The sequence below is a fragment of the Microtus pennsylvanicus genome, chromosome 4 (genome assembly GCF_037038515.1).
Source record: "Microtus pennsylvanicus isolate mMicPen1 chromosome 4, mMicPen1.hap1, whole genome shotgun sequence".
Taxonomy (NCBI): domain Eukaryota; kingdom Metazoa; phylum Chordata; class Mammalia; order Rodentia; family Cricetidae; genus Microtus; species Microtus pennsylvanicus.
The window spans coordinates 44,698,365-44,723,283 of NC_134582.1; the positions used below are offsets into that span (position 1 = coordinate 44,698,365).

The following is a 24,919-nucleotide window of genomic DNA, read 5'->3' on the forward strand; positions in this document are numbered from 1 at the left end:
CTAAGCTCTTAAGCTGTTGGATGTTGGCACTTATTCACACCGACCCAAGCAGACGACCACAGATCCTGAGGACTGGGGACTCCAACATGGACGCTCCTTGCACCCACAAGCTTAGCTAGCTGAAGTCCTAGGAGAGCTTTGCCCCAGGGTCTCCTACAACTTAGAGAGCATGGGAACCCTCTTTCTAGCTTCTCTCTCAGGAGCCAGACCCCGGTTCACAGAGAGGCCAACTAGGGCAGCTGGAGGCAGGCCTGCTGTTTTCTCTCCTCTCCCTCTTTTCCTGGCCCCAGGGAGCTGTGCTCTTGAGGCTGCAGGGCCCCGTGGAGCTCCTGTGAAACCCCATTTCCTGTCCTTTCAATGACCAAGTCCCTCCCCTCGGACTCTCTGACTTTCGTCCCATATCGGGGAGCGGGGGAGTGGGGAGCGTTTCTAGGCCAGAACTCCTAGCCACCAGGATCACAGAAGCCTGCTGGCCCTGCAGCTCCAAGCAGGCAGAAACGCTAATTGGCATTAACAGAGACCAGGCCTGCAGCTCACAAAAGATTCCCTCTTCCTGACCAGAGCCTGCCTGGGGCGCAGCCAGCCTGCTGGCTTCTGGTGTCTGCTGGTAAGGGGAGGGGGGCGTTGAGGAGGAAGGGGGCAAGAGTGGGGTGACCCACTGCAGCTGCCCTAACCCGAGGCTCTTCTTGCCCAGCAAGAGGCTGGCCCTCTTTCCTGGCCCTCATCACAGCTTCTCTGGTAGTTCAGAGCACATTAAAGACTGTCTCCTCAAAGCCTGCCCTGTATGCTTATTTTAATCTAATCTCACTTGGAACAGAAAGGCCCTGAAATCAAACTGCCTGTGCCTTCCTATGTGTGACCTGCATGAGAAAAAATTGCTGCCTCTGTCTTTGGAACTGTGCTACCTACCTGGCTGGGGTGCTGGGAAGAAAATGCTGTCCATGGCGGTCTGCCCCTGGCATGCAGCAGGCACCCATACGCTACACGCCGCAGCAGCTCCATGCTTGTGACGGCTGCTTCTTATGCTCCATCCTCTCTGCTATAGAAAGCTCTTGTTCTAAGCAGACTCCTCAGTGAAGTTTGCTGACAGGATATAAGGAAGGGAAGGGGGAAAAGGCAAACTTACCATAGTTTGGGCTGGATAACACTGTAGCTCCGTCGGTGGAGGTGGAGTGTTTGCTGAGCATGCAGGAGGTCCTGGGTTTGATCCAGAGAGGCACAGAACCTGGAAAGGGTGGTGTAAACCTGTAATTTATGCACTAGGCAGGTGGAAGCAGGAGGGTCGGAAGCTCAAGGTCATCCCTGGCTAAGCGTGGAGCTTGAGGTCAGCATGGGTTACGTGAGACCCTGTCTTAAAAATGAAACAAAGCAATCACCAAACTTTTGAGTAGACAGAAAAGGATGCCCATTTAACAGTCACCTAACAGACTATTATTGCATAGGCGCTCTCCAACGTCACGTTTTTCTCTAAGTAAACTGTTTCCCAATTCCTATTGGTTCCCTTTAAGATGTAAGCAATCATCCTTTAGTGTGAATGAGTTATAAGCTTGATTGAGGGGAAAGATATGGTTTGAAAGCCTTTGAGCCTCTACAGGAAGAAGGGGTTTTTGATATGGAAAGCGCCAAAGGAATGCCAATTTTGCAGGAAGCTGGGCCTACAAAAATTGAGTGCAGGGGGCTGCAATTCCCTCAGCAACAGTCCGGATGTGACTAAACCTCATATTCAAGACTGCCTTTCCTTGTCTTGATCCTAGATCCTTTATGCCAAGGAGTATGGGACCAAAACGATCATTGATTATCTACATCACAGGCCTGCACAGAAGGCACGGCTGTGTTTGTTCCTAGCTTCTCTTTCTCTTAGGATAGGAGCCATCCCTAAGCAATCTCAATCCAAAAGTGATTTCATTTGCTGGGGGAAATATGAAGACCATCTCTTGCTGGTCTGAGGTTAAACACACAGGGAAATCTAAATGCAATTTTCCTGTTTGAGGAGCAGTTACAATATTTTTAAGCAACTGAAGCGTCAAAATTGCAAATGTGATGTACAGTTAGGCCTCCACCACAGGAACTACAACATCTGCAGTTTACACAACAGCGGGGCCTCCCAGTGGCTCTCCCCCCCCCCCCGCCCCCAGCGCAGAACCTGCAAGTGTTTCACAAGTGAAGATGTTCTGGGAGACCTGGGCCCCTTTTATTGGTGCTTGGCTTTTGGCTGAGGCCATTTAAAGTAAATGTTACATGGGGAAAAGTAGGAGGAAAGATGTTACGCCAAGTGTCAGAGCCATAACACATTTTTAATAGCTTTATTTATCAACACTTACTGGCGTTTGCAGCTAACAAACTCTCTAGTCCATCCCCAATGAGTGTTTGCAGTAAATTTAAAGGACTTGTCTTGCCTTTGGCACAGAAAAGATGACCCAACCCGGATCCTTGTGTCATTTCGCAGAGATGATCGCTGGCAGAGACAGACTGAGGATGCAGGCAGAGGGCACAGATACAGATGCCACCAACCAGACACACTTTGCCCTCAGCCATTCCCCAGTTGCTATTGTCTAAATGTTTGTTTCCCTCCCGTGGCTGTTCATACGTTGCTATGACAAATGCCCTGACCTAAAGCAACACTGGGGAGGAAGGGTTTTTTTGACTTATAATCTCAAGTTCCAGTCCATCATTTCAGGGAAGTCAAGTCAGGGATTCACACAGCTGCCACATGGCATATGCAGCCAAGAGCAGAGAGAAACGAACGCACCCGTGCTGCCTGCTTGCCATTCTCATCGCACTTTCTCTGCCTTGTATAGTTCAGGACCCCCTGCCCACGGAATGGTGTCTGCCAAGGGGCTATGTAGGGAGCCATCACCCTGGGGAGTCTGCAGAGAACCCCACACCCCTAATTGGCAGACACCATTCCGTGGGCAGGGGGTCCTGAACTATACAAGGCAGAGACAGGGTCGACCTGTGATCTGTTTATTTTAAATCTCGCTAGATACCTTTCATTTGAGGAGCTCCAAGGACGGGTGACTTGTGGCAGGAAATCCCCCAACCTAAGACAGGATACTGGGAATCCTAGGACGGGTAAGGGGGATAAAGATCTGGTCCCCACTCGACCTAAGAATCATAAGGCACCCCTCTGTTCCCAGGAGAGGTAAATTGCTTCACCATTCGAGAGGAGGGTCTCTCCTTGTCCCAGTCCCTTCTCCTTTAGATCTGACGCCTTGGTTGGACTCTGACCTGATGCCCTTCACTTAATAGCTGCCTGTCTTTATAAAAGAAAGGGGGATCTGTAGGGAGCCATCACCCTGGGGAGTCTGCAGAGAACCCCACACCCCTAATTGTGTTAAGAATGGTTCTATTGACAGAGCCTACCCCACACCCAAATTGGCTGTTAATGAGAGCTATCTGTTAGCGGAACCCACCCCGCATTCTAAACTATCTAAAGATCTAGGTGTGTCGACTCCTGACTTCCAGGCCTACAGTGACCTGACTGAAGATAACCTCCTGCCTACGTGACCAACGAGGACCATGTGACCAACGTGAACCACGCGGCAAGAGCCCAGAACCCTGTGCCCATCCCCCAACTCTTTACTCTATATAAGTTGTCCCCCATCTGTAATAAACGGAGGCTTTGACAAACTTTGCATGGCCTTCTTCCTGTCTCCTAGCCCATATCTTCCAGGTAGTGCCTCTCCGTGACCCTGGAATAACTGACCTGCCAGGCGGGCTACTAACCCTAGACTAAGTGGCCCGCCAAGGCAATCAACAGGGCTAGGTCCTTCTACACCAATCAACAGGACAACCCCCCCAACAGACATGACTGCCCACCAGCCAAATCTAAACAATTCCTCAATGAATCTTTCTTCCCAGGTGACTCTAGCTTGTGTCAAATCCTAACCAGAACACCTCCAAAATTCATATGCTGAAAATCAAGGGCTAAGAAACTAGATCAGGTGGTAGAGTGCTTGCCCGGTGTGCACGAAGACCCAGGTTCAATCCTTAGCACTACCAGGGAGGTAGAGACGGGGGTGGAGCAGAAGTTCCAGGTAATTCTCAACTACAGAGGGAGTTCCATGCCAATCTGGGCTACATGAGACCTTGTCTCAAAAACAAAGCAAACAAACAATAATGACAACAGAAATCTATGCAGTAGCGTCTACAGGTGGGATTTTTTTTTTCCTGGTTTTTCTAGATAGGGTTTCTCTGTAGCTTTGGAGTTTGTCCTGGAACTAGCTCTCAAACTCGCAGAGATCCGTCTGTCTCTGCCTCCCTAGTGCTGGGAAAAAAAGCATGTGCTACCACCGCCTGGCTAGAGGTGGGGTGTCTTTGGGGATAATTAGATTACAAGGGTTCAGCCCTCTTGAATGGGAGCGGTGCCCCTTAAAAGAGGCTCCCGAGAGCTTCTTTGCCCTTCTTCTGTGTGAGGACAATGAAAAAATGTATTTAAGAACCATGAACACAGACCCTGGCAAAAGGGATATAATGGAGGTACTGAATTTATCAACATCTTAATCTTGCTCTTGCCATTTTGCAGCATCATGAAGAATCTATTTTGTTGTGTTTAGCGTCTTGGGTTGTGGTCATGGTTTTGTTATAGCAACCCAAACGCACTAACACACTAGCAGCTGCCTTCGTTCCCTTTAGACCTCACAAAACCCACTCGTGGCAGAGGTGCAGGCACGGCTCTGAAGACCCTGGCACCACACAGGGCTCTGCCCACCACAGCCCCCATCTCCATCACTCACAGACACCTAGCAGAAGATGCATCGGCCTGAGGCCTCCTCTGGTGCCTAGTGAGAGGAAAAAGCCAAGTTGAGACAATCAGAAGTTAGACAGTCTCTTCAAAGATCTCATCACACAAACATAGGGGAATGAGATCCTTAAAGGGGCTTTGCTGCCCCGTGGGCAAACCCCTTTTTCCTGGTGATGGCACCCCAGTGATGCGTAGGAATAGTTTTTTCACCTCTTTCAGTACTGGATTCTGACTTAGGGTTCCAATCCAAGGCCAGTCGGTTGATATTTGTTGTTGTTGTTTTGTTTGTTTGTTAGTTTGTTTGATACAATCTTCATTGTAGACCAGACAGGCTGTGAACCTGCAATCTCACCCTAGCCTCCTGACCTGGGATTGTAGCTCTGAACCACCAGACTGGACTCAGTTGGCAGATTTTACCCCTGGACCGCCATGCTGGGCTCGGCAGGGGGACTAAACTAACTGACTCTTTCTGGTTGAGTTACTGTAACGAAGACCCACACAGCAGCACTTTAGGCAAGATAAAGTTGATTTTTTTTTCTCCCAGGAGTTTGTGGTAGCTCTGCCCTACACAAGTCTGAGGAGCTCAGGCGCCTTCAGCTTTGTGGCTCACTTCATCCGTGGATGAACTCACCTTGTTCCACACAGCTACACTGCAGCCCAAGAGAGACACAGGAAAGAGAAACACAAGAGTGGGCGTGTCCACTAGCCAGGACTTCCACCTATACTATGCCTAGCTGCACTGGCAGGAAAGAAAAACACAAGAGTGGGCGTGTCCATTAGTCAGGACTTCCGCCTATACCATACTTAGCTGCAGGTAGGGGCCTTAGCACCAATGAAAATATTTGGCCCCCATGAAAGAAGAAAGAAAAGGTGACTGGGAGCCAGGCCATCAGGTGAGATGACAGAGTTTGCCCAACAAGGGCGTTCACACTGTGGGAAGAGGGGACAAGAGAGAATCACTGAGATTCGCAGAGTGAATCGCACTGACAGCCAGCTCTACCTGCGGCTCTTCCTGTGTGGGCCAGAACTGTTCTGTTCTGGCTTGAATGTGAGAAGCTTCCTAAAAGCCTCTCAAAGCTTGTGTCAAGCTGGTGGGGCTGTTTGGAGAGGGCATGGGACCTTTAAGGGGTAGAGCCTCACCAGAGGAAGTGGGTCACAGGGACAGGCCTTGAGGTTTTATAGCCAGCCCAACTTTCTGTCTGTTTTCTGATCCACCTCGTTGTGAGCAAGTAGCCTCAAGGTCCTGCGGTCACAGCCAAGATGAGATGAACTGCCCTTTCAAACCATGAGCGAAACAAACCCTTCCTTCATTTAGTTGCTTCCTATCAGGGGTTTGGTGAGAGCATTGAGGAATACAAAGGGCTTGTCTTCTTCCTTTACATAGGTATGACTTGGACTTCTGGTGCCTGAACTAAAGAGTTCTGCTCAATTCATAGCATAGGCCATCAGATAAATGGCTCTAAGAAAGAAGAGGGGCCAGAGAAAGGTCACAGTGGGTAATGTGCTTCCCTGGCAACCATGAGGACTGGTGTTTGGATCCACCTATAAAGAGAAAGGGCACAGCAGACGACTGTAATCCCAACATTAGAGGTGGAATCCTTGGGTCAAGTTGGTTAGCCAGGCGAACTGAAAGAGCAAGCTCTGGGCTTAGCTTAGAAACCCTGCCTCAGGTCTAGGGAGCTGGTTCAGTAGCTAGTGCACTTACTGCTTTTGCAGAAGACTGGAACTGGGTCCCAACACCCACATCAAATGGCTCACAGCTGTCACATCCAATACGTTTTGACTTCCAAGGGCACCACGCACACATGGTATACATACACACATACAGGCAGGCATATACACATAAATTTAAAAAATTAAAGAGAAATTTCCCTCAATATACAGCATGAAAAGCAGTTGAGGTAGACCCTTGACATTAACCTCAGGGACACACACAAGCAGACATACACATACATACTCATGCATACCACATACATATACACATGCAAAAAGGGGGAAATGGGGGCAAAAATACCATAAAGAGGAAGACAGAGTCATGGGGAAATGGCAAGCTGAGGAAATAGCAAGCAGAAAAGCAGAATCCTCAGAGAGAAATGTGCCCAGAGTCAGTGGGTGGCAATGGGGAGGAAGCAAAGGCACAAGGAAGCTGAGTGACCCGAGCTGCTGCGTCTGCCTGCAAAGGTCCTTCCTCCAAGCCATTCTGAGGTTCTAAATGACATCTCATGCAGTGACAGTCTAAAGGAAATTGGATCACTATTCAAAACATTCCCTGTCCCTCCTTTGGTGTCCTCTCTAAACGTGGGTGGAATATTGCTCCCCTGGTGTCAGACTTGGCCATGTGTTAAGTTTTAGCCAATAAAATGGAAGGAAATCATTAAGAACCTCTGTTGGCCAGCCATGGTGGCATAAATGTTTAATTCCAGTACTCTGGAGGCGGAAGAAGATAGATCTCTGTGAGTTCATAGCTAGCCTGGTCTACATAGCAAGTTCCAGCCCAACCAGGGCTACACAGTGAGGCCATCTCTCAAAACAAACAAATAACAACCAAAACAAACAAACAGTGACTAGTCCTGGTAGATACACCAATAGGGAAACTGTAAAGAGGATGAGACAGGAGATCATGAATTCAAGTTTGGCCTGCGTATTCCAGCTGAGCACTATAATCCCAGCACTCAGGAGGCTGACCCTGGAGGACTGCTTCAGGTTCTAGACTAGCCAGGGCTGGTGAGACAGCCCTGCAGGGAAAGGTGCCCGCTACCAACCTTGACTATCTGAATTTGACCCCAGCATCCACCTGGTGGACAAAGAAAACCAACTCCTGGAAATTGTCCTCTGCTCTCCATACTCCATAGGCATGCTGGGACATGTGTACAACCCTACACACACACACACACACACACACACACACACACACACACACACACACACACTTGCACACAAAATAAATACATAAATATTAAAAATAATAAAAACTATAAAGTACCAATGTGTTCTCCTTTTGCCTGGGTTTCAAAGTGATGAAAATCTGGAGCAGAGCTGCTGCTGACCCCAGAGAAATGCACAGAGGAGATGTAACCTTGTCAAAGGGATCTGAGGCAGGGGGATATTTTCTACCACAGTATAAACTCACCTAAACTGACAGGTGCAGTATCTTCACGGCCCGCACGTCCTGTGGATCCTGCTCATTCCGGAATTGCGTTGTTTACCTTTCAGAGTTTCCAGAAGCACGTCTCCATACACTATCTCCTCATCTGTCCTTGCAAGCCACAGGGCCTAGCCCTTGACACGTTGGAGCGTTCTATCCACTAACCTGGACGTGACAGCCCTGGTACGTCCTGATGGAGTAGCTCTTTTACCAAGACCCTTTCCAGTGCTGCTGCCCAACACTGTAGCACCAAGAACATATGAAATCGGTGTGACTGTTGCAAAGTTGAGGAATCTCATGATTTTAAGTACAGTAATTTCATCTTATCAAGTTCCATAGTTGAATATATTCAGGATTTCTGTGGTAGATGTGATTTTTCAAACTTAAGGATATTTAGTTTCCAGAATATTCTGCATTATCAGTGATGGTAATTATGGAGGTGGTGATGGTGATAGTGGTGGTGATGATGGTGGTGATGGTGATGATGGTGACATATAAAATATTCAAAGTGTTTTCTAAATTTGTTGCCTTTTAATTCACAATGTCCTACAAATGTTATCCCCATTATCCATACAGCGAAGCTAGAGATGAAGAAGATGGAGAAATTCTGCAAATTACAGTGTTAGAAACTTCTGGCACCATTTCTTGAAGCTTTTTCCCCTGTGTTGCTTCTCTCTGTTGCCACCTGCTAAATGGCAGACATCCAGACCACAGTGGACGCTCACCTCCATGACGGGTGCTGGGAATTAATTAGAGACTAAGTAAATGAATAGAAGAATGCATAGCTGAATGAATGGGTGCGTTAATAGACGGGTAGACGACAGACAAATGCAGAAGTAGGTTTATAGAAAGATAAATGGATGGGTACATGGGTAGATGAATGGATGGGTTTCCTCTGTGTGGATGGATGGGGAGACAGATGAATGAAATTCTTGGGGCCTAAGGGGAAAAGATAAAGATGTTTTCTCAAGTCTAGAAAATACACACAAACTTGCCTAATCCTTTGCCACATAGAGTGCCCTACACTCGGCTAATTGGCTAACCCTGTCTGCTCAGGTCTTTCACTCTTTCCTCTCATCTAACAACAGATTGCTTTATCCACAACCGTGTCTGTTCCAGGTTCATTCCACTTCTCCAGACCCCAGAGATGGACAGCACCCCCTTCACTGGTCTTGTGTTTGTGTGTGTGTGGGGGGGCAGATAACACACAGATCAGTCGGTATAGTGTGCCTAGGCTATATAACTCTCCAATACATGATTACCTAAAACTCTTTTTTAATCTCTATAGTTTAGGATATTTGCCTGAGGAAATCAAAAGCCCACTAAACATGCCATGTTGTGATTATGGTCTTTAGCCCTTTTTCATTAATAGTGGAATCTGCAATAATACAATAACCTTTATTTTATTATGCAGCCCTTGGAAATTGAGGGTTTCATCCATGTCAATTAATTTCTTCGCAGCCCACGTTGGCAGTGACAATCAGAATGTCAAAGTGTCTCTGAGGAATCCTAGGAAATCTGAGGCACTTTACAAAGAGCCCGCCCTGGGTGAGAGACCAGCCGGAATGAATCGTTAATATACTTCACTAGAAGGGGATTCTTCCAAAATGCTAATCCAATCAACCCACAAGGCAAACTTCAGGCTTCTTGTTCAGTGATCACATAGACGACCTTAAGGTTGGAGCGCTCCTCTGGGGAGTCCAGAGGCTCTGTTCCTCAAAGCAGGGAGGAGTCACGGCCCCAGTATGTCACAGCTGCTGAAAGTGGGGCCTGCGGGGCCCATAGGTACCTCCCGTCACAATCAGCCAGGACAACACAGACTGACTGCAGCCACCTGGGCTCTCCAAGGAGCCCTCACATCTTTGGAGAAGGCACATGAGGGAGAAACGAGCTGTTTGAAGAAATAAGGAACTGCCCAAACCCAGCATTTGCTCCAGAGAGTACCACAAAGGGTCCTCAGCCATCCCTTGATCCCTGCACTCCTATCTGAATCTTTATTAACAGATAAGACATGCTTGAAAAATATAAACTATCAATCTTCGCCACAGAGACAAAGAACTAGCCCAGGGCCAGCATCCTATCAAATCTCCAGCCACATCCTTTGCTCTGGGCTTTTCTCTTGCATGATCCTCTCCCTCTTCTATCCCCTGAAAGTTCTTACTCATCCTACATGGCCCAGTTCATGGGTCACCCTCTGGGTAGAAGTTCCAGGCACAAGTACTCTCCATCTCGTTAGGAGAAATGGGTTGATGAAGTGAGCGAAGGTTCCAAGTGCTTTTGTTCAGCTTTTTTGTCTTGTTTTGTTTAGACTTATTGATGTGTATGGTGTTTTGTTCCCAAGCGTGTCTATATACCACATGCTAACTGGTGCCCAGGGAGGTCAGAAAAGAGTGTCAGATCCCCTGGAACTGGACTTATAGACAGTTACGAACTGCTGGGAATTGAACCCAGGTCCTCTGGAAGAGCAGCCAGTGCTCTTAATCACCAAGCCATCTCTCTAGCTCCTTTGTTTGTGTTAATATTAGAATCATATCATATTGTGTTTTGGTTACACTTCCCTTCTGTCTGGAACACCCTTCCCCGCCCATAAGCAAGCTATTCCTGTTTGTCATTCTGGTCTCAGTTTAGAAGTCACTTCTGCCTTGCTTGACACATCCCCAGCTCAGACATGTGACTATGTGCGTCTATGGAGGGATGGTGCACCGGTGGGGTTTGACGTCCATGACTGTGTTTGGCAACTCTGCCCTAGATGGTGTCTGACATCATCTATCCAGTGATTTCATAGACGTCACTAGGGCTCAGAAGTCCCCCTGTGTCTGTGCTTGGTGACACCCATTGCTGTTCCTGGCCCCTCCAGATGCACAAAGGTGAAGCGGGCTTTTCTCCTTCTCCTTTGGGAGACATCTGAGCTGAAACTCTAGGCACCGGGGGTGGAGGAAGGGCGCGGGGAGAAGTGGAAAGGGAGAACGATGATGGATGGAGTAAAAAGACACCATGAGAGGCGAGCAGTTTCCTGAACCTAAATATCAGGAAGCTGTAGCATCCTCGTGATAGTGGGAAAACGTTAAGTGCTTCCTGAAAGCATGTAGCCCCTCCTCTACCCCCATCTGCCTCCAAAGTATACTTCTCCAAACAGGTCTCTTAGGACTGACACCTCAAAGGCAGGCATGACCCATTTCAAATCCTGCCTTCACTTGCTATTAGCTGTGAAACTTCAGGCTGATTGCTTGGCCATCCTGAGCTTCATTTCCACATTCGCTTAAGGCTAAGCCTTACAGAGGTGAAATGAGGATTAAACACGGGCAGTGCACCTGGCACCGGGAAAACGTTCGAGCAATGTTTGCTGTTGTTATTATTCTTCAGCTTGTCAGTCAGGTCGAGCTTGAACAAGAAACAAGTGTGTAACGTGACCCCATCCCTCCGCATTCCTCCCCCCAACCTCTTTTCAGACAGGGTTTCTCTGTGTAGCTCCAGCTATCCTAGATCTCACTTCTGTAGATCGGGCTGGCCTCAAACTCAGAGATCTTCCTGCCTCTGCCTGCTAAGTGCTGGGATAAAAGGCTAGCACCACCATGGCAGGCTAACTCCTCCGCATTTCAACCCAGTCCCTAATTGAAGCCCAGAGAAACGCAGATGATCCACTGCAGGCAGAAGCTCCACCCCTCACAATGTTATGGTCTTCCCACTTTATCATCAGCAAAATGGCTCAACTGGGTAACTAACTCACTTCACTCCTTTCTGTGGTCTTGGTACAGCCAAGGATGAGCTGGCCCTCTGGATAGAAACTGGTACTTTTCAGCGGTGTGAACGTGGGTGACTTGCTTGGCCTCTCTGAGCTCACTTCCATCATCTGTAAGATGAGACTGGCCATTATAGCTCCCGCCTTACACAAGGACCACTAATCTGGCAAGGAAGCATGTCTGGTACACTGGGACTGTGGCAGAAGAGTCTGACACTGTTATCTTGCTGTCTTATCTTGCCAGCAAGTTGGTTACATGGCTAACGGGGGAGGGGAGCATCTAGTCTCTGACAGAGTCTGTGTTCTTCCTGAAGTCCAGGTTCGACATGGTCACAGCTCTATTCCTAGCTCAGGCTGGGGACTGACCCCTCCTCAACTGAAGAAGAGCTCTCCTCCTCGTGGTACCTCCTAACCTCCCTGTCTTCCCAAGCAAGCAATGCTCTGCCTCTCACGGGTACCACTATTCTCAGAGTCATTGCCTGCAAAAGCATCCTTTCCTGCACTCTGGGGTCTGGGAAATACGGTCCTTACATAAGGACAGAGGAACCTGAGCTCTCTGGACTGGGTAGCTGCTCAGGCTGACTCTGTACCCCACAGGCAGACAGAACCCTGATCTGGCTGTGAGACATGACAACACACTGGGTGGCTTCTGCAAGCTTTGCTCTACCTGTCTGTAAGGAGAGATGGTGGCTGATCTCTGGGGACATCTGACTGGCCTGGGTTTTATTCCTAAGTTGGCATCCCCTGCCCTCATTCTTGTGTTACCCAAAGAGCTGCTGGTATCCTGAAAGTGTGGGGGCCGTCTCTATTTTGTCATATATGGAAGGTGGTCCTATGGGAGCAGGCTAAGAGATTATGGAAGAGGAAAGGACTCCTAACTCCCCACCTCCCACTATTTTTTTCCAGGAGCAGACCGGGGCCCCACCTCCACCCAGGTGCCCAGAGGCCTGAGAAGCTGTCGAAAGCACTGAACCTGATGTGTCTAACTGCAGGAGATGCAGCCATCTCCTCCAGATGCAGGCTAAAAATACAGAGGACCGAGGTCCCTCCGTAATGGAGACTTTAAGAGCCTGTGACATGCGGCGACGGCTGTGCGGACGCTAATGAGCTCCTAGTCGATCGATGCCCGAGACCCAAGTGAGCGTGTGGGCCGGGAGCAGAGACGGGGTGTCACTCGGCATTTGTCCATCCTGACTCAAACCTGGAATGTTGGTGCGGGCCAGGAGATTGGGGATCAGCTTGAGTGACCCCTTAACATTCAAATAGGAAGACTGAGGTCAAGTGACAGGGAATGGGAAGGCAGGTCATGGAGAGCCAAGGCTTCGAGGGACCTTAACCAGATCTTGCTTCTCTCTTTCTCTGCCCCATCCCCAGCTTTGTATTTCAAGGTCCAGCACAGAGCTTTATAGACCATGCAAATGGATGAGAGTTGAGCACTGAACGAACGAATGAATGAATGAATAAATAAATATTTGCCCCCTGCAATGTGGGGCTCCCCAGTGCAAGGGACTATGCTTTGGTTTTCCTGTGGCCCCAGGAGTACCCACCACCACGCAGATGCTCAGAAAGGATTTGCTGAATGAGTGAATTACCCCTTCTGCCTCTGAAGACAAGGAAGCCTGTGAAAATCGTGTCCAGCGTCTATTTTCACTGGTCCTAGCACTCAGAGAGGATAGTCCTGCAAGCTGGAGAGAATAAATAGCAGAACAGCACAGCAGACATGGCCTGGACGTGATGCAGGCACAGTCCTGAGTTTTACACAATTCATCTCAATCCTCATATCAACTCTATGCCGCTGCTCAATTTTTATACCCATTTTATGCAGGGGAAGGCTAACAGAGCTCACAGAGGTATTGCTCTTTGCCCTGCATTGTGCTTAGAAAATTTTTAAGCCAGGATTCAAACTCAGGCCGGCCTGTCACTCCCTAACCACTGAACCACCTTGCCTCTTTATGGTACCGCAGGAGAGGACAGCAGAATCGTGGACCAAAGAAATCCATGCGAGATAGAGGGAAAAGGAAAAAAAATCCACACCTCTAGGGCCCATAAAGTGTTTGATAAATTCCAGGAGAAGAATAGGAAGAAATAATGAGCATTTGTCAGAGTCTTTTATAGCATGTAAGTCGCTTTTCCCTGCGTTCTCTCATCTGATCTTCACCGCAGGCCTGGGAGCAAGGTATTATCATTATCTACATTTTATTGGTGAGGAAAGGAAGGCTCTCACACCTCCCAGCCTGAGCGGGCAGGCTGCACACCTGGGGGGCAGGCAGTGAGACAGTGCAGTGATGAAGGCTGTCAGAACCTCTCCCCCAACCGTCACTGGCTCACAGGGTGATGCAGGCTGAGGCTCCTGCCTGCCTGTTACAAGCACAAGGGAAGGGCCAGCAGGGGCCACAGCCCTGCTGAAGACCATCTCTTCTGGAGAGATAGCGAGGACACAGTGGCCCTGTCCAGGCCAGGCCCTCAACTCCCCTTTGAGCGGCCCATTCTTTTGGCAGCTCCTCATTGTTTGTGCACTGGAGAAAGCAGAGGCACCAGCCAGCAACACCGCGCTTGGCAGTGGGAAAAATCAGCTCTGGTGGAAGAGTTTAATTAAGCTGAAGCCAAGCATGGTGGCTCACGCTTGTCATCTCAGCAATCTAAAGGCAGAGACAGGAGGATTGCTGCAAGTTAGGGGCTAATATGGGCTACGTAGTGAGTTCCGGGCCAGCCAGGGTTACATAGTAAGACTCTGTCTCAAGAACACAAAACAAAGCAAACCGAAAAGGAGCTTGCTTAAGACGTAGAAGTGTTACCGGTTCACAACCGAAACTGTGTGTGGAAGGAGACACGAGTCCATCACACTCTTCTGGCTCCCCTGGCTCCCAGCTGCTCTGACAGGAATTTGACCCTTGGAACATGTGGCCAAGGTTGGGCAGAGAAGAGATGTCGTGACCCCTCTAAATGTTCCCCACAAGAACCCCAAGTTCAGATCTGCCGTAATGGGGACTTGGTGCATGGCTCCCGCTCTGTACCCAGTCCCACATCTCCAAAGGGGGCAGGAGGGCCAGGAAGCTGCTGCCTGCACGCTGGCATGTCCTTAATTTGCTATTGATTGATCTAGCTCTGCAAAAGTTTTACCACCTGCACTGTATCAGTTCATATGGATGCCCCAAAAAGACAGCAACAGCAACAGCAAAAGCCCACAAAAAAGAACCAAAAAACCCAAAAGCCGTGCATGGGAAACCCAGAGAAAGACTGCTCCTTCAGGATTCAGACATGCTTTCTGCAGAGATGAGCCCGGCTGCGTGCCAGGGGCTGGGCTAGGATCTGAAGCTGCCGTACTGGGCCAACCTGTCCCTGATGGCAGGCATTTCAGGCCCAGAGGATGCACCAATGATCTCCACAAGATGTCAGGAAAGGCCCTGACCCCGTGCTGCCGAAAGAGGTGGGACTAGAGGCAGATGCTGTGGCCATAACACACTTCAGCTCTGGGATCAAGTTGCAGTGTGAGCTATGCTATTTTGAGCTGGTGACTTTGGACGAGTAGCTTGGTCTCTTTGTGACTCGGTTTCCTTAGTGTGAAATCAGATTATTATGGCGATGAGGCTGTAAGGACTGAGCTAACTCCTACAGCACTCAGAATGGTGCCTGGTCAACAGCAGAATTTATGGCGTGTCAACTGTCATTGTTTTTACTTCATAAGTTGTAAGACTTGGATATGGAAAAACGTTTGGGAAACACTTAGCCCAGAGTAAGTGCTCAATAAAGATAAGCTGCTATTATTTTTGTTATTAAGTAGCGGTTGTCATTGCCGGCCAGGTGGGCGGGAGGGAGGAGAGGAGAGGAATCCAAGGCAGAGAGGACAGCATATGCAAAGGCCTGGAGGCCAGACAGAGCCTGGCGCATTTGGCAAAGTCAAGAAGCTCAATTAGACTGGCACACAGCCTGGGTTCCAGGGACGAGGCAGAAAGGCCTTGGGAAGGTGGAGGCTGAGAGGCTGGACCTCAGGGCATCTGGGATAGTGAGCCTTCCTCCCCCCATGCGCGCATTGGCACTGTGAGTGCCTGGGTTGATGAAGGCTTGCTGGGGGGGCAAAGGGGAAGATGGGCAGTGTAAGGGGCTGCCCTGGGTCCAGTCCCTTCGAGCCTGGCGCTGCTCTTCCAGGAACCGCCAGCTATCAATTAGGGAGTTTCAGTGCAAGAGGCTCACCTTTCTCATGTGACACATGTCACATCCGCGAACACTCAAAACAGCTTTGCCTTGGCAAAGCGTCTTGTGCTGTGTGTTTGTTCTTCGATGTCTGAGTGTAACTCTTGTCGTTCCCTAGATGCCTGTGATTTGCTAGTCTCTGACAGCCATTACCTGCTTGGAACCTCTGCCTGCCACACAGCCCACCTGGTGCACCCCGTTCCTTCCTCTCTTAGCCGTTCTTGTCGTAGTTGATTCTACTTCAGGCCGAGGGGTGGGATAGCATGAACTGGGAATGCTGGCCAGAGTTTAGAAATCGCCTCCACCTCTTAGGAACATGGAACTGCTACTCAACAACCTTGGCATGCTTATTGCATTTCACTGAGAACTGGACCACGTCCACGTAGTTGACGAGTGTTCCTGAAGGGTAAGATTTGAACTCACATCTCTGCCACTGCAGTCTGTACACTTGCTCCTGGAGCAGCCTGCCTCTCTTTCCAGCTCTCTAGCTCCCCACCCAACTGATCCTGAAGAGAAGAATGGAGATTCAACATGAGCAGCTTGGTCAATATAGGAAACCAGCTCATCAGACCCCGAGGCTTTATCACCCCTGAGAAGGACCCGCCACACACAGATGTGTAATCAACCAATGTTGGCCTCCAAATCTTGTCCCCCTTTCAAAGCCAGTCCCTTGTTCACCATCAGCAGTGGTAGCCTGGCTCCTCCATCACTTCCAGAGACAAGCCCCACTGTGAGTTCTGTTATCAAGCAGTCAGTTCAAGGTCAATGTCATTATCATCATAACAGGTACAAACGTGGTCCATGTAAGGTTTAAGAGCCTTTGCCTGTTTCTGTGTTCCCTTTCTCCATGTTCTGGGACACTGAGGGTGTGGGAGCAAAGGACATGCAGGATTCCATTTGTGGTGATCCCCTTGCAGGCAGAGCTCAGAGTCCCGTTCCCTTTTGCATGCTGGACTCCAGTAGGTGCTGAAAATATCTGTGTCAAATAATCACAGTCGTGGGTGCTGTTGCTGGTTGAACTGCCCTGTGCTTTTTAGTTACAGGATCCCACTCAGCTCTGCCATTCATCACAGAGAGGAGGGATCACACACCTCCCCATGCCAGGAAACTGAGGATCTGGAAGATGGTGTCATGTGATACAGATCACAGCCAGAGGTGGAGCCAGGATGCCAAAGCCAGGGTTTCCTGGTCCTTAGCCTGTTCTCTTTACCCCCACCCCATATAACCCCTTAGTACAATCAGTGGTTGAGTGAAGGAGCCCATACACCCCTCCAGGTGTGCTGTACCACCTGAGCCCTCCCCACGTTGGACACATAGGTCTCTGCCTACGCTACATTCTTCCCTGACCCACAATAGAGTGCAAAGCTTAAGCTCAACAGAGCTTATTATTTCTAATCTTAGGAGAGAAAGCTGAGTTCAAAGCCATTTCCGACTCCATTCAAATCAGGCAACAGTTCTCGCTTTGCCCCTCTGACCCGCCTACCACCCCACCTCCTCCTCCAACTGGCGCCAACAACACAAGATAAATCTTTCCTCCGAAATATAATAGTTGTTCTTGCCTCTTCCCGGTGAAGCCTCTGCCAGGTGATTAGCATACGCTGACACCTTGATAGACGAAAAAAAAGGCATGAGATAATTCCCTTTTTCTTTAACCATTATAGTATGAAGGAGCCTTTCAATTTGCCAGTTACCCAATCCAGCATTCCTGCAAGCAGCCCACCGTGTGACATGTTTTTCTAGTGGATCCTACCATCTCTGGTACTCATCGCCAACCCCAGGTCACACTTGATAGAGAAATTCCCCCTCTGCATGGCTGACACTTTCCTGGTAGGAGGGGCAGCCAGCGTTCAAACTGGCTGGAAATTGCAGGGATGATGTGGTCATACTCGGTTGAGCGCCCCCAGCCAACAGCCTGAGGCCTTGCGAAGGCCTCCACAGGCCATTTTTGAAATCACCCATCTCTCCTTCCCCTCTCTATATTTTGCTCTCCTGAAGCAAATATATATATCCTGAAGAGGATGAACTTTGTCCAGTCTCAGGGAGTAACTAAGGCAGAAGCTGGTACCAGGGCCACAGGCCTGACCATGCTGGATTTTGGAGGCATATAGAGTATTTGGGGACTTTAGACTAGAAAAGTGGAATGCTTTGGTGGAGGCTTCATCGGCCATTCTAGGACAAGCTTGAAAGACAGTGGAGAGCAATGTGGACTACAGAGACCCAGCTCAAGAGGTTTCAGAGTGGGAACAATACTAACAACTGGACTAGAGACCATTCCTGTGATATCTTGTCGTTCTAGATTTCTGCGCTTGTCCTAAGAATCTGCTTGAGGCTAAACTGAAAGGTACCGAATTAATCTTCTTGGTGGAGGAGAATTCAAGACAGCTTAATACTGACTCTGTCGTGTGGTTGTTAGTAGTCCCTCTTGTGACAAAGAGCGAGGAGGGCTAAAGGAAATACAGAACGAAGCCCCCCCTACCCAGAAAGAGCATCAGGAAATTTAGTGTTGGAGCCAAGGCCTGTGCTACAGAGGTAAGAAGACTAAAGAAATAAGACCTATTCTGAAATGGAATCAAAGGGAAGGTACTCTCAGGGTGAGACCCCACTCAACTAAACTGCCAGCTCCTAGGAAGGAAAGGCCTGGGGAATTTTGTTCTTTGCTACTAAAGAGCAACAACAAAGGGGAGATGTGGCAAATGTGATTCAAGGGGTGAGTGGTGGAGCCCAAGCAGGCAGCTGAACTGGGCGGCATCTGCTGGTTGGTGCTGGTTTCAAAGGTGAAGGATACATGAGTTAAAGGGTTATGGAATTTTCTTTCTGAGGCCAGGCAGACGGCCAGGGAGTCCCTGCATGGAGGCTCTGGGGGGCCATTTTGTGAAGCCATGAACAGGAAGCTTTCGTGGGAGACCCCAACATATTGAAGATGTCAGAGTCATGGGATATCTGCCAAGGAGAGCTACACACAGGGAATGGAAAGAGCCCTGGAGAGAGAAGTGTGTTTGTTATAGTCAGCAAATCCGGAAGGGCAGAGCCATCTAAGCCCTTTGACATCCACCAGACACAGAGCTACACGATTTGCCCTGCTGTGTTTTGATCTTGCTCTGGGCCAGTATTTCCTCACTTTGCTCCATTTCCTCCACTTTGGAATGGTCATGTGTATCCTGTACCATTGCATGTTGGAAGTATGTTATTTACTTTTTGATTTTATGGGATGTTATAATTAAGAGATTGCCTTTAGTCTTAGAAGGGACTTTGGACTTTTAAACTAGGCTGAGACTGAAAGACTATGGAAACTTTTGAAGTTAGACTAAACACATTTTGCGTTATGATATAGCCATGAGTCTATGAGTTCAGGGAGTGAACTATGGAGGCTTGATGAGAGCCCCGCCCCCTGCCCAGGCTAATATATTTGAATGTTTGGTTCCCAGGTGGTAGAAATATTTGGGAAAGATTAGATACTGTGGCCTTGTTGGAGGAGGTGTGTCACTAGGGTGTGCTTTGTGTTTTGAGGTTTCAAAATACTTCTGCAATTCCCAGTGTCTCTCTCTTCCTCCTACTTGAGGGTCAAGGGTGAACTCTCAGCTATTCCTGACCCCATGTTCTTGCTCTGCCATCATGGACTCTAATCCTCTGAAACTGTAAGCTTTAAATTAAATCATATTTTTAATAAGTTGCCTTGATCAGCCAGGTGGTGGTGGTTCACATTTTTAACCCCAGCGCTTGGAAGGCAAACAGATCTTTGAGTTCAAGGCCAGCTATGCAGAGAAATCCTATTTAAAAACAACAATCACAACCTAAGTTTCCTTGGTCAAAGAAATAGAAAAGTGACTAAGACAGTGGGGCAAGCAGCTTGGTCACCTATTTGATAGGACAGAGAAAAAGCTACCTGGACCAGCCAGCAAGATCTCCCAAGGCCAGGGGCTGGGCTTCAGGCATCTGAGTTGAAACTGAAACCAGAGGCATTCTGACAGCCCATCAAGGCTGCCCCAGAAAGTCTCTGGCTCCCATCTTTCAAATCCCTTCCTAAGGAACACACCAGGCAAGAGACTGAGATGAATCACTCTGTCCTCTTCCTGGTTTGCTCTTGGGTCCCTCTTCTTGAGTCGGACAGGTTCTGATCCTCTCCTGTGTTCCCAGAGCTGGGCTGAGAGCTGGATCAAGAGCCTGGAAGACAGCTTCGGCTAGTGCAAACACATCCCCTTCCCTTCTTCATCTGAGGTAGGGTAAGAGATGCCAGGCATGATAGTTCACTCCTGAAAGTATAGCACTCAAGAGACTGAGGTGGGAGGATTCTAAGTTCCGGACCAGTCTAGGCAGCTCCCTGGCAAGATCCTGATGCTCTTGACTCCTTTCCTTCTCCTTCTTCTTTCTCTTTCCCCTCCTCCTCATCCTCATCCTCCTTGAGACAGCATCTCTGTGTAGCCTTTGCTATCCTGGAACTCACTATTGTAGACCAAGCTGATCTGGAACTCACAGAGCTCCATCTGCCTCAGCCTCCCAAGTGCTGGGATTAAATGTATATACCACCCAACTCTTCATTTTTATTTTAAAAGTATTAATTTATATTATGTATTTATTTATTTTGAGACAGGGTCTCATTACATAGCCTGGAACTCACAGAGAGCTGCCTGCTTCTGTCTTCCAAGTACTGGGATTAAAGGTGTGCGCCACCACAGTGAGCTTTACTTTTATCTGTGTGTGTGTTCAAATCCAGAAGTGAGAGTTTGATCTCCTAGGGGTAGAAATACCAGTGGTTGTGAGCAGCCTGATGTGAAGGCTGGGAACTGAACTCAGGCTCTCTGCAGGAGCAGTAGATCTTTACTCCTGAGCATCTCTCCAGCCCCTCTTTTTTTTTTTTAACCCACTGTGTCTAGTTAGTGCTGTCTGCTGGGCAGCTGGCAGATATTATTGGCTTGGCCTTGTGCAGGCCTTATGCAATTGGCTATATTGACCATGAGCTTATGACTTTGACAGTCAAGTTATGTCCAGAAGACAGCATGCCACAGCACTCCTCCCCACCCCCCAGCTTTGGGTAAGAGGGTTTTATTTTTTTGTTTAATTTTTGTTTTGTTTTGCTTTGGTTTTTCAAGACGGGGTCTCTCTGTGTAGCCCTGTCTGTCCTGGAACTTGCTCTGTAGACCAGGCTGACTTTGAACTCCCAGAGACCTGCCTACCTTTGCCACTGGAGTGCTGGGATTAAAGGAATGCACCAGGACTGCCCAGTGGGCAAGAAATTTTAAATAAAGGAACTGGCCAGCTGAACCCCAGTAAGCCTGTTTCTCCTCTTTCCCAGGAGTCTGCTGGGGCTTCCAAGTGCCTCAGTCTTCACACATTTACCTTGACTTCCTACCTTCTCCTCACTCTTCACACATGGAAATCAAAGTGAGTTTTAAAAGACTTACACAAATAAGAGCACTTGGGGCTGAAAAGGTAGTTCGGAGGTTAAGAGCACTGGCTGCTTTTCCAGAGGTCCTGAGTTCAGTTCCCAGCAACCACATGGTGGCTCACAACCATCTGTAATGAGATCTGCTGCCCTCTTCTGGCCTTCAGGCACACATGCAGGCAGAACACTGTACACAATAAATAAATAAATCTTTTAAAAAATATTATAGCACTTATTTTTGTTATTGCTGTTTTTTTTAATCCCTGTAAAGATTGTTGTGGGTGGGGGGAAGGATTGATTCTAAATGCATAAGTGAACAGTATGACCTGGCTCAGTCCCCCATTCAGGCTCCTTGCCCCAGGTGTGGCGGTACTATTGGCTGATAGCCTCCTCTGAGGTCAGAATCACCTCAGCCACACAACATGACGTCATCCAAAGTGATACCTCCCTAGTTCTCTATATTCTCAGCTGAGTAGAAAGAGCAGCCAGCAGCCCAGCCCCAGACACCCCGGAAGGATGCTCTAGTTCTAGAGCGTCCCGTGGGCCAACCAAGTCTGATGCTGGACTTGGACCCCGGATCTTGAAGTGCGCATCCCTGCTTCTGTCTCCCTTGTGCAGGGACTGATTAAGCCCAAAGAACACCTAAATAGATTTCACTTGCAAAAGCCAAGGCAAGCACACAGCCCAAAACAATCCTCTGGCCTTATACAGCAATGTGAATGAATGTTTTATAAATATAAATGTATAATTTCTATTTTATTTTTTGACAGGGTCTTCCCCTAGCTGGCCCTGAACTCACTATACAGTTGAGGTTGGCCTCAAACTTGTGGCTCTTGCCTCAACCTCCCTTACATGTACAATCCACTATGCCCAACTATAAATATGTATTTATAAAATACATACATTGAGACAGGGTTTCACATAACCTTAGGCTAGCCTGGGACTCATAGGTAGTAAAGGATAACCTAGAATTTATAAGCCTCCTGCCTCCTCCTCTAAGGGGCTGAGACACAGGCATTTGACCCAAGCCAAATTTATGGCATTCTGGGGACCCAAGCCAAGACCTGGTGCATGTTAGGTTTCACTGCGTAACTACGCCATTAGCCTCTGTTTGGCTTTTTGAGACAAGTTTCACTGTGTAGCCCAGGCTGGCCTCAGGCTCCTGAATGCAAGGATTATCAGTGTGCACAGTTAAGGCTGGTAAATACGTCTGTGTTTAACACCAGCCAAGTCTTCTGCATACTCTGACGCTTGCCTGTGTTTCTCATCTCCTGCCATGGAAGCCTTTCCCCACCCATTACCTCATTTGAAATCTCAACTTCATAGCACTCCCCGCTTTTCATTTTTGATATTTGTTAGTTATCACTAACACACACACATACTCACACACTTGCTGTGTTTCTTTTGTCTCTTCTGTAGAACATAAGCTTCATGGGCAGGCAGGAATTCAAGCTGCATAGTTCCTACAGTAGCCTAAGCTCAGGAGTATCTGGCCCATGAAAGGTATTCAACTGTTTTTATCGTACTATTCCTGGACCCAGAAAATGGAATTAATATAAAGTGAATGAAGGAAGGGAGGGATGAGGCAGTGTGGACCATCTGGCTCCTCTAAAAGCCGTTTCACTTTCAGGGACCTCGCTTCTCTCTGGTGACCTCCCCAGATGCCCAAACCACGTCTGCGCTCTGATATGTAAGCCTCGAATCAGACCCCTGGATGTTGGTCAGGTTGGTCTGTGGCTACAAGCCAGGGCTTTGGACACAAACCCTGTGGGACTAATGAAGGGACATTGTCATCAGGAAGCCTCTCCCTACACAGTGAGGTTGCTGACGCAGCTTGCAAGAGACGCAAGGACGATCCTGCTCCCGCAGCCTGACCTCTCAGAGGGAAGGGACAAGCCTGCAAGTTCACAGTCCACTGACCAACACTTCCAACAAAAAAGAAAAGAAAAGTGAAGCCTGGGTTGTAGCTTAGTGGCTGAGCCCACACCTAGCATGCATGATTCCCAAAACCATAAAAATAGCCGAGTAAATAAAAACATCAGACAATTAATTTCTGATACCCCACTCTACCTAACTCCCAACACAAGCAAGCGAGGGGGTGTGACGTGGAGAGGAAGACACCCAGTGACTGTGCTCTGAGGCTTTCTGTCCAGTTCCTTATTTGTTTTCCCCATCCTCAGCATCACCACATCTCCCGTGTGATAGGCGGGGGTGGCGGAGGATGTCTATGTCAGTCAGTATCACCCACCCTATTTCTACACACCACCCCACCCCACCCCACAGCACAGCTAGCTTCAAGCTACCCTGTGACCACTCCAGACTAAACCTCAGTCTTTGCTCTGATACCCCATTATCACTAGAACCAGCTAAGCCCCCCAGTAGGTGACACCTCCTATCGTAGGGTTCTCTCCTTTTCCTATCTCTTACGTATATGGACCAAATCAATTTTCCTGGCGTCTCCTTCCTTCTGGGCCAGCCTCCTATTATATTCTACTGCAGGTCACTCTTTCACCTACCTGCCAGATCTCCCCAAATCAGCAGCAGTCTAACCCACTAGGCACTCTTACAGGGGCTTGCCATTTCTTTCATCTTCCTCTCTGTCTTCATAATTGCCCCAGACAGTGGCAGGACTCAACCTCCCCACTCTGCAGATGAAGCAACAAAGGCTTCGAGATGAAGAGATCGGTAAGAGTCATCCCAGCTCATTTCTCCTTCCAACCCAGTAATTGGCACCGCCAACCACCAAGATGCCAGAAACAAGCATCGCTCGTCCCCACCACCATCCTTCCCAACCACGCAGACCAGACTGAATTGCTTCTCAGGCAGCTCACCCCTCTCCAGCGATATCTCCTTAGTCCACGGGAGTTGACACGCCCCTCCCCGGATGCTTGTCAAGGTCTCCCTCTCCGCCTTCAGTATGGCCCTACCCATTCTATACATTGCTCCACTTGCTTCTCCCGCACATACTCATTCAACAAATGGTTATTGAGAGGTTAATGTGTGCCAGGCACTGCCCTGGATACAAGGGTATAACAATGAAACAAGCAAAACCATTGTCTTCATGCAGCTCGCCATCCGACCAAGTGGTGAGGGACCAGTGGTAAGTACTCAAGTAAATTTGCTGTGTTCCATGGTGGTAGCTGCTACAGAAAGGAGCAGAGCAAAAGAGGAAACCAGAGAGCACTCAGGCAGGAGGTGGGAAGGAAGGAAGGCCTCTCTGAGCCTACGCCTGCAGAGGTGGGGGGAGCATCGTCTCACTGACACCTGTGGCTGGATCAGGCAGCTAGAACATCCAGTGCAGATCCTGGGAAAGAACAGAGCTTTGCAAACACATTCTTAAGGAAGGATGCAGAGACCAGAGGAATGAGAAAAGAGGGAGGGGCATAGTGGTACAAACCTGTAATCCTAGTACTCGGCTGGCTGAGGTAGAAGGACTAGCATCTAGTGCTAGGCTAGCTCAGGCTACATAGTCTAGGCCAGGCTGAGCTACAGAATAAGGCCCAAACCCAAAAAGAACCAGTGGGACATATCAGCAGCTTAAGATACCTGCCACCAAGCCTGATAACTTGAGACTGACCCAGGAAGCACAAGGTCAAAGGACAGAAACAACTCCCTCAAGTTGCTCTCTGAGTTCTCTATGCATGCCGTGGTGTGCTCACATGAGCTCACTGTATAAATAAATAAACAGTCGTAATTTTCTTAGAGACGGGAGGGGTGAGA

The 24,919-nt window shown here is 48.7% G+C and overlaps 1 long non-coding RNA gene across 3 annotated transcripts in view; it reads right to left on the reverse strand.

Moving 5' to 3' along the window:
• Positions 1–24,169, reverse strand: part of LOC142847775 (uncharacterized) — a 62,834-nt gene extending 38,665 nt beyond the window's left edge. For 2 of the 3 annotated variants that reach the window (XR_012910304.1, XR_012910302.1), the window contains exons 1-4: positions 24,031–24,169; positions 11,617–11,739; positions 7,875–8,130; positions 1,127–1,225 (exon numbers count right to left, since the gene is read on the reverse strand). This is a non-coding gene — a long non-coding RNA (uncharacterized LOC142847775). Of the gene's footprint in view, positions 1–909; positions 1,040–1,126; positions 1,226–7,874; positions 8,131–11,616; positions 11,740–24,030 lie in introns of all 3 variants that reach the window. The other variant, XR_012910303.1, reaches the window with a different exon arrangement.
• Positions 24,170–24,919: the final 750 nt, after the last annotated feature.